The sequence below is a fragment of the Piliocolobus tephrosceles genome, chromosome 16 (genome assembly GCF_002776525.5).
Source record: "Piliocolobus tephrosceles isolate RC106 chromosome 16, ASM277652v3, whole genome shotgun sequence".
In the NCBI taxonomy this organism is placed as follows: domain Eukaryota; kingdom Metazoa; phylum Chordata; class Mammalia; order Primates; family Cercopithecidae; genus Piliocolobus; species Piliocolobus tephrosceles.
Window position 1 is genome coordinate 19,255,638 of NC_045449.1, and position 12,825 is coordinate 19,268,462.

Below are 12,825 nucleotides of genomic sequence, written 5' to 3' on the forward strand. Positions count from 1 at the left end.
CCAGGTGAGTCGGCGGGGGGGCAGAAGTGGGCGTGGGCGTGGCGGGCAGGGCACCCTTCCTGCGACCGGGCTGGGTGGCTTCCAGCTCCCTCGGGGTTTGCTGGGAGGGTTGGTGGTGCCCCTCTCACCGGAAAGTCTTTCCCTCGGAACGGAACGGTTTTTTTACTCCCAAGGAAAGGAAAAACGAGTTGTTTTCCGTTGCGTTGGAAGGACAACAGATCTTGCACGGGGCTTAATTTCTTCATTTGTGACTCTCCTTCCAGTTCTCTACAATTAGGAAAGAAAAATAATCCCCACTTTGACCCCGACGTGACTTGAACACGCAACCTTCTGATCTGGAGTCAGACGCGCTACCATTGCGCCACGAGGTCACAGCAAGCAAGCGACTTCGCATCACTAAAGACCTCGTTTCTCCAGTATGGTCCCAGGGCTGGGAGGCTAGGGAGGAAAAATGCCCTTTTTCCTGAATTCCAGCACCAACTTAGAGCGCTGGCGAGTGTCGTTTCTCGGGTGTGGGAATATGGACGCGCTGGGACATCCCAGACTGAACTGCGGCGCCGCAGGGGAGCAGCTACCCGGCGGCCGAGACTCGGGCTCCGCCTTCTCCGCGTCGCGGAGTGACCCGGCGAGGGGACGCCGGGATGCGGGAACTAGCACCGGGGGGTGGGATTGAGGAGATGCCCGGGTGGAGGCCCGGGATTAGGGGGATCCCGGGGCCATAGGGATTCTGGGAGGGAGCGAGGGGACGCAGGGGAGAAGGGGACGCCGCGGAGGACTAGGGTACGTGGGGGTGGGTGACTCCGAGGAGCGGTAGGGAAGCCGGGGTATAGCGGGGAGGAAGGAGGGACGGGAGGAAGCCCAGAGGGCAGAGGGACCCCCGGGCAGAGGGGACTCTAAGGCGGAGCGAGGGGACGTCGGGGCGGGCGAGGGGACGTCGGGGCGGGCGAGGGGAGGCGGGCGGGGGAGAGAACGCCGAGGAGGGGTGTGGGGTGACTCCGAGCGGGGCTGGGGACGCCGGGGCCTGGCTGGGAGCGGCTGGGCGGCCGGCAGAGGCGTTCGCGGTCGCCGCTCGCCAGGTCCCGTCCCTCCTGTGAAGCGGCGACGTTGTCGTCGGGAGGCGGCAGGACCCCGGCGTGGCGGCCGAGAGCGGATGGCGGCGCGGGGTCACGGGGGAGCGGGGCTCGGGGCTGCTCCTTTCTCCTCTCCTCTCAGGAGACAAGCTCAGGGTTGCAGAGGGCGACGCCCACGACCAGGAAGCAGCTTGCCAAAAATACTTGAAAAATGCCACAATTCTTTTTCTTTTTGAGACAGTCTCGCTCTGTTGCCCAGGCTGGAGTGCAGTGACGCAATCTCGGCTCACTGCAACCTCCGATTCTCCTGCCTCAGCCTCCCGAGCCTCCCGAGTAGCTGGGATTACTGGCGCCCGCCACCACGCCCGACTAATTTTTTTTTGTATTTTTAGTAGAGACAGGGTTTCGCCATGTTGGCCAGGCTGATCTCGAACTACCGACCTCAGGTGATCCGCCCGCCTAGGCCACCCAAAGTGCTGGGATTACAGGCGTAAACCACCAAGCCCGTATTTTATTATTTATTTTATTTTATTTTTATTTATTTATTTTATTTTATTTATTTATTTATTTTTTTTTTTTGAGACAGAGTCTCACTCTGTCGCCCAGGCTGGAGTGCAGTGGCGCAATCTCAGCTCGCTGCAACCTCCGCCTCCCAGGTTCGTACCATTCTCCTGCCTCAGCCTCCCAAGTAGTTGGGACTACAGGCGTCCCACCACCACGCCCAGCTAATTTTTTTGTATTTTTAGTAGAGACAGAGTTTCATCGTGTTAGCCAGGATGGTCTTGATCTCCTGACCTCATGATCTGCCCGCCTTAGCCTCCCAAAGTGCTGGGATTACAGGTGTGAGCCACCGAGCCCGGCTTATTTATTTTTTAAACAGGGTCTTGGTCTGTGGCCCAGACAGGAGTGCAGTCCATCTGGGCTCACTGCAACCTCCTCCGCTTCCAGGTTTCAAGCAATTCTCCAGCCTTAACCTCCCAAGTAGCTGGGATTACAAGCGCGCACCACCACTTCCGGCTAACTTTTGTATTTTTACTAGAGATGGGGTTTCACCATGCTGGCCAGGCTGGTCTCGAACTCCTGACCTCAAGTGACCCGCCATCCTTGGCCTCCCAAAGTGTTGGGATTACAGGCTAAGCCACCGTGACTGACCCTGGCATGGTTTTAAATGGCTCATTGTCCACTTAAGGCTCCGGGCTCTTGTGGGAGTCTTAAGTCCCTGATTTGTACAGTACTTTCTTCTTCCTATTAAATAAGAAAAATAAAACAAGTGAGTGAATGCTTTTTCTTTTTTTTTTTTTGACAGAGTCTCGCTCTGTAGCCCAGACTGGAGTGCAGTGGTGTGATATGGCCTCACTGCAACATCTGCCTCCCAGGCTCAAGTGATCCTCCTACCTCAGCCTCCCACTTAGCTGGGATTACAGGCGTGTGCCACCATCCATGGCTAATTTTTGTTTTTTCAGTGGAGACGGGACTTCGCCATGTTGGCCAGGCTGGTCTCGAACTCCTAGGCTCAAGTGATCCTCCTGCCTGGGCCTCCCAAAATGCTGGGATTACAGGCATGAGGTACTGGGCCTGGCCAATAAGTGAGTGAATAAATTCTTCAGTAAAAAAGCTAGTAAATAGGCCGAGTGTGGTGGCTTATGTCTGTAGTTCCAGCACTTCGGAGGGACCAGGAGGGAGGATCGCTTGAACCCGGGAGGATCGCTTGAACCTGGGAGGTTGAGGTTGCAGTGAGCCATGATCGCACCACTGCACTCCAGTCTGGGACAGAGCGAGACCCTGTCGCAAAACAAAACAAAACAAAAAACTGTATTAAATAAGAAAGATAAACTCTCCTGGTCTGTTGAAGAACATGAAACATCAATCTTTTTTCAATAAATACAACACCCACAGGGCTTTATGCCTTTTAGAAAAGGAAAGATCTGACCAGCGCAGTTGCTCACACGTGTAATCCCAGCACTTTGGGAGGCCTAGGCGGGTGGATCACCTGAGGTCAAGAGTTGAAGACCAGCCTGGCCAACATAGTGAAACCCTGTCTCTACTAAAAATACAAAAAAAATTAGCTGGGCGTTGTGGCATGCGCCTGTAATCCCAGCTACTCAGGAGGCTGAGGCAGGAGAATCACGTGAACCCGGGAGGCGGAGGTTGCAGTCAGCCGAGATCGAGCCATTGCACTCCAGCATGGGCAACGAGAGCGAAACTCCATCTCAAAAAAAAAAAAAAGGAAAGAAAAAGAAGAAAAGGAAGAAAGAAAAAGAAGAAAAGGAAGAAAGAAAAGAAAGATCTGGAAAGGGCCCCTGCCTTTGCAGAAAGAAAAGAGGAAGCGTGTTTGCTTTTCCCAGTGAAGAATCTAAGGGCTCCCAGGCTGCCTCTAACATGTCAAACAGGAAAGACGTCTTTGATAATTTTTGTGTTTGTGCCCAGATGTGAGAGAAGAGCAAGAATTTAGGATCAACTGTGAGTCCTGAGGTGCCAGCCCCCAGGCTGTCAGAAAAGCAGGAAGCCAAAGGCTCCTTGTCTTTCCTCTGGGAGGGAAGTCAGCGGCAATTACTGATACCACCTCCAGGTGGCCAGACACGTAAGTCACCTCCTTCTTGCTTTTGATGGCCCAGGGTGGATTGGACTCTGGTGGGGGCAGCTGGGGAGTGGTGTGCTGGGTTCCCTTTCGCTGATCACTCTGAGACTTCCTTCCTTTTTCCAGCATCAGCCACACAGCAAAGTCACTGTGAGAACTTCAGAACCTGCGTCCAGAGTCTACGGAAGGCTGCCCCACACCAAGGAAAGACCAGTGTCACTCTATTTCAATAATTTTTTTTGGCCAGGCCAGGTGGCTCACACCTGTAATCCCAGCACTTTGGGAACGAGACCCTGTCTAAAAATAAACACTTTTTTTAAAAATTCATATTTGTTTTTGATTCAGGGTCTTTGTTGCTCAGGCTGAAGTACAGTGGTGTGATCACAGCTCACTGCAGTTTGAACACCTAGGCTCAAGTGATTCTTCCACCCAGCCTCCTGAGTAGCTAGGATTACAGGTGCACAGCACCACACCCATAATTAATTAAAAGTTAATTTTTAACTTTTTTGTAGAGACAGAGTCTCACTATTTTGCCCAGGCTGGTTGTGAACTCTTGGCCTCAAAAATTCTCCTGCCTCGGCCTCCCAAAGTGCTGGGATTACAGGCATGAGCCACTGCACCCAGCCTCCACTGTGTTTGGACCCCTGCTCAGATTTGTGGCTATACCTGTGATGTCCTGGCCCCTATTTTCCTGGGATATGGAACCAAGCGCTGTCTTGTGTTCTATGACAGGGGCATGATGTTAGACTACAGTATGGTGTTGTGATCCCATGAAGAGATTAGATCAAGTGACTTATGCAGATGTGGTTACAGGGTCCCTTTAAAGACCGGGACCCTGGCTGGGCACAGTGGCTCACACCTATAATCCTAGCACTTTGGGAGGCTGGGGCAGGCAGGTCATTTGAGGTCAGGAGTTCAAGACCAGCCTGGCCAACATGTGAAACCCTATCTCTATAAAAAAATAAACAACTAAACAATAAAGACTAGGACCCTACTTACCAGGGGAAGGACTAGGAGTGAGGCAAGCATGCAGTTGTGCAGGGTGGAAACCCATCTTATGTAAAATTTTGATACTTTGTTCATCAGAGATTTTTGCACTACTTTTTACTTTTGGAAATATTGAATATTTTAAATGTCTTGATTGCTGAGTGTTTTGACAGCTCTTTGAATTCTGCACCTGAGAGAGTTACTCATTGCCTCGCCCTCCTCCCAGCTCTGCTGTTGCCCAGAAATTGTAAAGAATTGCTTCCTTATCTTAGAGTTTGTATATACAAACACTAAACCTTATTTATTTATTTAGACAGAGTCTCGCTCTGTCGCCCAGGCTGGAGTGCGTGGCGCGATCTCGGCTCACTGCAAGCTCCGCCTCCCAGGTTCATGCCGTTCTCCTGCCTCAGCCTCCCGAGTAGCTGGGACTAGAGGAGCCCGCCACCACACTCGGCTAGTTTTTTGTATTTTTAGTAGAGACGGGGTTTCACCGTGGTCTGGATCTCCTGACCTTGTGATCCGCCCGCCTCGGCCTCCCAAAGTGCTGGGATTACAGGCGTGAGCCACCACCACTAAACCTTATTAAAAACAAACAAACAAAAAAACTTCTGTAGAATATAGAAAATTGACAAATACAAACTAAGATAATTACCAACATTGGCAAGAATATGTGGAAATAAATATTCTCATGCAAGATGGGAAAAGCATGTATAAATTGGAACTTGCTTTTTGGATTGTAATATGACAAGTGTTTTTTAGACGCTTTTGTCCAGGCATTTCTATTTCTAGAGAATATGTATTAAAGAGACAATTAAGGATAAATGCAAAGATATGCCCTCAAGATTGTTTTCATAAAAATTGTGTTTATAATCATGATGCCCTAGAGCATCTTGACTGTCCATTGTACAAATGCAGCCTGGATTTCCAGGGCATGAGGCCGGGAAGCTGACCCTGGTGGGGGCTGGCCCCTACGCATGAACATACAAGGCTCCTGGAGTAAAGGGGTGTGAGAGTAAGGACTCAGAGTGACTACTGTGGAGGAGGCGAAGGGATGCAGAGGTTACACCACAGGCACATGAGTGGGGCTGCCTCATCACTGAGAAAAACACACATAGCTTGGCTTCCCGGTCTCTGCTTAGTTTAGTATCATCTCACACCTGGGTAACTGGTGTGTTTGTGTTTGTTTTTGAGACAGAGTCTCACTATGTTGCTCAGGTTGGAGTGCAGTAGCACCATCGTGGCTCACTGAAGCCTTGAAATCCTGGGCTCCAAGGGATCTTCCTGCCTCAGCTTTCCAACTAGCTGGGACGATGGCCACCATCCCCAGCTAATTTTTTTTTTTTTTTTTTTTTTTTTTTTTGAGACAGAGTCTCGCTCTGTTGCCCAGGCTAGAGTGCAGTGGCGGGATCTTGACTCACTGCAACCTCCGCCTCCCAGGTTCAAGCTATTCTCCTGCCTCAGCCTCCCGAGTAGCTGGAATTACAGGTACGCACTACCATGCCCAGCTAATTTGTGTATTTTTAGTAGAGACGGAGTTTCACCATGTTGGTCAGGCTGGTCTCGAACTCTTGACCTCGTGATCTGCCCACCTCAGCCTCCCAAAGTGCTGGGATTACAAGTGTAAGCCACTGCGCACAGCCTTGGCTCCTGTTTTCTAAGGGGCTGAAAATGTTCCAGCTCTCCAAAACCCATGGAAGATGTCATTTATCTTTTAGATTTATACATTCCTAATCTGACAAATTCCAACCAGAACTTGAAAACTGAACCCTGAAGGTAAAAGGCACGCTGTCCCCTGAAGTGGGTTATCTCTACCACCACACCAAAGGTTTGGGGGACAGCTTTGCTCTTGCAGACTGGCTTCTTGGGAAGTATCTGCTGACATAGTGATTTTGGGAGTGAAAGGAAATGGGAGTCGGCCACATTGGCAGGGAGAGCCGTCAGGCCAAGATGCACATGTACAAACTATCTCTAGACGCCTGTATTCTCTGCCTGCCCATGGGGAGCTCTGTTAGGGGGATCCCATGTTCCATGGAAATGGCTTGCCTTGTGTCACCACCTTGCTCAGTCATGGGCCAGGGCCACTCCTGCGGGATGGTGACATTGGTTGGAAAGCTGAGGTAGGCCAAGGCCAGCTGCAGGCTGTCCACTAACTGCCCTTCTATGGCTGAACAGCAAGTTCTCCGTTGGAGGAGGACCTGAGGGCCACATCTGGGATTTGCCACAGCATGCAACATACAGATTTTCCCCCTCTTTGTTTTTTGCAGATTTTCCTGTTTTTGCAGATTTTGTTGGTTTTGCAGATTTTCCCCCTCTTTGTTTTTTTACCCATCTCTGATGTCCTACTTCAAGCACCAATCCCAACTATGAGTGCCCAACTGATAGATTTCCTGGGAGCGAGGTCTCTGGATCATCTTCTTCAGCTCCCCCACTCCCTGCTAACAGGGACTTTAGCTCAAAGGCAAGAAAGGAACTCCTGTTTCATGGTGACCGTAAACCTTTCTTTTAAGTCCCAACACCAGCTAGCTATGCCACTCTTCAGGAGGAAAGATACCGTTGACACTGGTGGCATGCCTTCAGTTTCCATCAGAAATCCTCACAGGGAGTCAGTGTGGGCTTCGTGCGGAGCCCCAGACAGAGGGAACCTCCACCAGGCTGCAGCCTCCTGACAAAGAAAGGCCAGTCCACGGTGGCTCACACCGGTAATCCCAGCACTTTGGGAGCCCGAAGCAGGCGGATCACGAGGTCAAGAGATCGAGACCACCTTGGCCCACATGGGGAAATCCCGTCTCTACTAAAAATACAAAAATTAGCTGGACATGGTGGCACGTGCCTATAGTCCCAGCTACTCAAGAGGCTGAGACAGGAGAATCGCTTGAACCTGGGAGGCAGAGGTTGCAGTGAGCCGAGATCATGCCACTGCACTCCAGCCTGGGGACAGAGTGAGACTCTGTCTCAAAAAACAACAAAAAAAGGCCGATCTGAACACCATGATAGGGAGATGGAAGAAGAGCAAAGTGGAGTCTAGCTACTACTTGAGGGTAAAAATGCAGATGCAGGGAGTTTGTGAACATTGGGCATTTAGATTTTCATGATGATTTTGTTTGATGCCAGGTGTTCATTCATTTCAGATGTTGTGCCTCAAGGCCCTCAAATAGGAAAGAAACCCTCTCTTAAAATTGGAAAATCCAAAAAGGTGACAGATGGAAACAATTGCCTTGTCTTCTCTCTCTGCCTGTCTCGCTTTTAAGGCTTCTGTGACCTATTAGCCTTTGGTTTTTCCGAAGACTTGGTTCAGTTCAAACTCATGTAAATGTGGCTAAACAGTCAGGGCCTAAAGTCTTTCAATGGTCTATCTGATTAGAAGAGTGCCATGTATGTTCAACGGTCTGAAGACATTGGAGGGATTTGGATGCCCATCGCACTGGAGAAATGGAATGTTGGAAGTTGAAAGTGCTATGTCTGTTGGGGTAACAGCTTGTGAGTGCAACTAGTAAGGGACGAGGATCCTATCCAGCCAGTCCCTATTTGACAATAAATGTGACTTTTTCCATTTATCTTTGCCCCCATGACAATTTTGGCTGACCCTGTCTTTGGAGATGTTTTTCAGCCTAGAGAGCTGGACTTAGTACTTTATGAAACCCAAAGGCCACGCTTCCTCAATGCTCACAAATTCAGCTGATGATGAGTGTGCCTTATTAGTGAGGGCTGTGTGCAGAGAGAAGCCCAGTGGCAGACAGAGCTCTGTAATTCTGTCACCATTAAGGAATATGAGGCTGTCTTTTTTGGACCACCACAGCTGTCTTCCAACCTGATATATGATATTAATTGTAAAAGAGAGAACTTTGTCCTAATTGGGTTTTCTGTTGTTGTTGTTTGTTTTATTTTTTGAGACAGAGTCTCACTCTGTCACCCAGGCTGGAGTGCAGTGGCGCGATCTCAGCTCATTGCAACCTCCACCTCCCAGGTTCAAGCTATTCTCGTGCCTCAGCCTTCCCAGTTGCGGGAATTACAGGCCCGCACCACCACACCCGGCTAATTTTTGTATTTTTAGTAGAGATGGGGTTTTGCCATGTTGGCCAGGCTGGTCTCAAACTCCTGACCTCAAGTCATCCACCCACCTTGGCCTCCCAAAGTGCTGGGATTACAGGTGTGAGCCACCGCACCTGGCCTGTTCTAATTGTTAATTGGAATTTACTTTTATGGGCTTAAAATGTCTTCATGGGCCTGGCGTGGTGGCTCACACCTGTAATCTCAGCACTTTGGGAGACTGAGGCAGGAGGATCACTTGAGGTCAGGAGTTCAAGACCAGCCTGGTCAACATGGTGAGACCGTGTCTCTATTAAAAATACAAAAATTAGCTGTGCATAGTGGCATGCACCCATAATCCCAGCTACTCGAGAGGTTGAGGGAGGAGAATAGCTTGAACCCAGGAGACCAAGGCTGCTATGAGCCAAAATTGTGCCACTGCACTCCAGCCCGGGCAACAGAATGAGACTCCATCTCTAAATAAATAAATAAATAAAATTTTTAAAAAATGTCTTCAGCAACACAAATAAGGAAGATCTAAGGTATGGAGATCCATTCTACCAAGAAAGAGGTAGTAACTATGCCAGAGGGCCAGATATCAGGACAGGGGCTCAGGTCCTTGCTACCTGCTAGCTGTGTGACTTTGAGATAGGCCACCCAACTTTTCTTTGACAGTTTCCTCAACTCTAAAATGTGTGGAGTATAACCTATCTCAAAGGGTTATTGTAAGGATTAAGGGAAGTAATGTATGGAAATGGGTCCCAGAGAGAGCAATTTTTGGATTCCTGATATTTAATGTGCCTAGTGTATCTAGGCTTTCACAGATATCTTGATCTGTTTTCTGTTGCTATAACAGAATACCTGGGGAGGCTGGGTAATTTATAAAGAATAAGTTTATTTAGCTCATGGTTTTGGGAGCTGAGAAGTCCAACAGCGTGGTGTCGGCATCTGGTGAAGGCCTTCTTGCTGTGTCACAACATCGTAGAAGGCGTCACATGGTGAGAGGGCAAAAGTGTGCATGTTATCTCAGGTCTTTCTTCCTCTTGTTATAAAGCCACCAGTCCCATCATAGGACTCTGCCCTGATGACCTTATCTAATCCTAATTACCTCCTAAAGGCTTCACCTCCAATAAACAGGTGAATTTGGGGATTTAGTTTCCAACACACGGAATTTGGAGGACACATTCAAATAATATCAACAGATATAAGAATTTAGGACTTCATGGGGTACAGAGTTGACAAGTGCTGTAGGGCTGAGGTGTATAATTTAACCTACTTCTAGCTTCTCTTCAAGCATGAGTGGCAACTAAGTGTGCTGTTAATATTTACAGTGGAGTCACATAAACCTAAAGACACCATGGTGTGAGTGGGCCCCTTTTCTAAGTACTTTGTTGTAATGTTGGTTTTCTTTTTCCCTTTCTCATTTCTCCTCTAAATTTACTCTTTCTCTGATTAGGCCATGTGGAGTCCAATCTAATCATTCCGATTGCATGCTCAGAATCCAGATTGTGTGAACTTCTTGCAATGCTTGATGGATGTGTAAATTGGCCACAGAATTGGTGTGAATCTGGTGTGAATCACCACAGAATGATTCACAAACCAATTCTGAGTGGTCTGGAAATGCAGATCTTTGTTATTTTATCTAATATTTTTTCCTGAGGGACCTATTATTTTCCTTGCACTATATTTTACATGCATTATTTAATTTAATCTTTGTAACAAATCTATTTTTGAATTCTCATTGCACAACTTTACCTCCTTTAATGGCCTTCATTAATTTTCCTCCATTGTTTTCCTTTTAATTGCATTTATTTTAATGCTGAATTCACTCCCATGCCATAAGTTTTTGTTTCTTCAGTTTCTTCTGGGGTATCTCTTTCTTCTGGGCAACCTTTTATTCTGGTTTAGGAACAATCTGTTCCTTTTCAGTAAGGATCATGTCAGTGTGGCAGAGAGAGCTCATGTATGGGTTAATCCGACCATAGGCTCTGTAGGTCCAGCGGCGCATCTTCAGTGCTCTGTTCACTTGGATATGCTCAACAACCAGATAATCTACATCTAAACCCTTAAGTTCAGCATTACTCGCTGCATTTTTAAGCATGTGCAGCAAAAATTTAGCACTCTTTTTGGGTCACCGACCTTGTGTCCAGTCCCACTGCTTGCCAACTTCATTATTGTAACGTCAGAATGGTACACACTGTTTCTGTAAAGTGACATCTTTCAGACACTTCGTGGCTTTTCAAATACGCATACCCTTGATGGCCTGGGCAGATTCACAAGTGTTCTTTTTTGAGTGGAACACAAGGAACTCTTGGATCACAGCTATGAATTGCATACCTTAAAGTGAACATGAAGATTGGAACCTCTTGATTTGCATGATTTTGTGGGGTTCTCGGGGGTCAAGTGACTAGCGAACCATTTTCACAGATTACCTCGGACCGCTTAGGGAAAGAGGCTCCATTCTTTTTTATGTGGAATATCTTCCTTTAAAGAGCCTTTTGCTGTCCCCCCAACCAAGAGATTTTCTGCTTTAGGCTTCCATTCACATTTTGATAATATTGTAAGGACTCTTGCATCTTTATAGGGATTTTTTTTTTCTTCTCCCCAAGATGGAGTCTCACTGTGTTGCCCAGGCTGGAGTGCAATGGCATGATCTTGGCTCACTGCAACCTCCGCCTCCCAGGTTCAAGCAATTCTCCTGCCTCAGCCTTCTGAGTAGCTGAGAATACAGGCACCTGCCACCATGCCCAGCTAATTTTTGTATTTTTAGTACAGATGGGGTTTCACTACGTTATCCAGCTGGTCTGGAACTCCTGACCTCAAGTGATCCACCCACCTTGGCCTCCCAAAGTGCTGGGATTACAGGCATGAGACACTGCCCTGGCCTGGAGATTTTTTAAAAAACATGTTTAATCTATTGTTCAGCCCATTGACATCTTCCCTTTCTGAAGAAAAGTGTTCCTTTTTTTTCCCTTTTGTAGAGATGGGGTTTTGCCATGTTGCCCAAGCTAGTCTTGAACTGCTGGGCTCAAGCAATCCACCCACTTCCGCCTCCTAAAGTGCTGGGATTACAGGCCTGAGTCACCGTGCGCTGCTGAAAATGTTCCTAAGAATAAAATTGTATTGATTACAGATTCCCCCAAACACTTCAAGAAATTCTGGACCAGGACCTAGGCCCCCATATCCCACAGAACCATTAACCAATCCTGAGTTTCTTTAATGGAAAGAGAGGTACAATCCACACCTTTTTTTGTAGGGAAAGGTGGCTCCTCTAAGCCCTGTTTTGAGGTTCTGATGCTTCTTGTCATCATGAGCAAAAAGGCAGCCTCTCTGCACCAGTACAAACTATTTTTAGATGCTCCTATTCTAAAACCTAGTTCTTCATTCTCTGTGGTTTTGGTTCTTCTCTGCAGGGAATGTCCTTCATTTATTTCTGTTCCTATGCCCCCAATTCAGTTTATTTGATGAATGTTTCCAAAGGTTCAATGGGTTTCAGTCTAAATTTGTTCCGGAGGCTCTAGAGATGTCCAGCTGGACAGTGGGCCTCACTGAGGACGTCTGTCCCTGAGCTGGAGGCACGGCTTCCCAAGGAGGCACTGCCACGCCGCATCCACACTTCCCACAGCACATTGGCTTCCCGAGGCCGCCACCCGACCCTGGTTACCTAGACCCAGACAGACCTGGGCGCGAGACAGGGAGGCCACAGGAAAGTTAGAAGGGCAAGAAGCCTGGAATGCAGTCAGAGGCTAGGCCTGGCAGACCTAGCATAGAAGTGCAGCTCCAGCCCTGGGCTGACATGCAGACAAGGGCTGGGACTTAGGGGACCCAAGACAGGTGAGCGTGGCCTCCTCAGCGGGGTCAGAGTTCGGGGTTAACTAGAAGGAAGGCCCACGGAGGAGCAGGAGGAGCAGCAGAGCCTCTCTCTGCCCAGACTCTGGCCAGAGTCAGGCCCTGGAACTCTCGCTTTATCCCTGGCCCACGCCCTCCCGGCCAATCCCGGCTGAGGCTGTGCGTGCGTCACAATGGGGCTCTTGTGACGTCATGCTGGCCCTGCCCCGCCCCACCCCACGTGCTCGTCTGGAACCGCCTGTCTTACTTGCTACCCTATGGCGATAGTCCTTCCCCTCCGACTGGGTCCTCCACCTGCTCCCATGCTTGGTCCTC

The 12,825-nt window shown here is 48.7% G+C and overlaps 1 long non-coding RNA gene, 1 other non-coding gene and 1 pseudogene across 2 annotated transcripts; 1 reads left to right on the forward strand and 2 right to left on the reverse strand.

Annotated features, from left to right (window-relative positions):
* Positions 1-299: 299 nt before the first annotated feature.
* Positions 300-371, reverse strand: TRNAW-CCA. Its single transcript has one exon. It is a non-coding gene; the product is annotated as a tRNA-Trp (tRNA).
* Positions 372-438: 67 nt separating this feature from the next.
* Positions 439-3,963, forward strand: LOC111528156. The gene is made up of 3 exons (XR_002726882.3): positions 439-780; positions 3,498-3,651; positions 3,775-3,963. It is a non-coding gene; the product is annotated as an uncharacterized LOC111528156 (long non-coding RNA).
* Positions 3,964-10,486: 6,523 nt separating this feature from the next.
* On the reverse strand, positions 10,487-11,052 carry LOC116418471 (annotated as a pseudogene).
* Between the last annotated feature and the right edge of the window lie 1,773 nt (positions 11,053-12,825).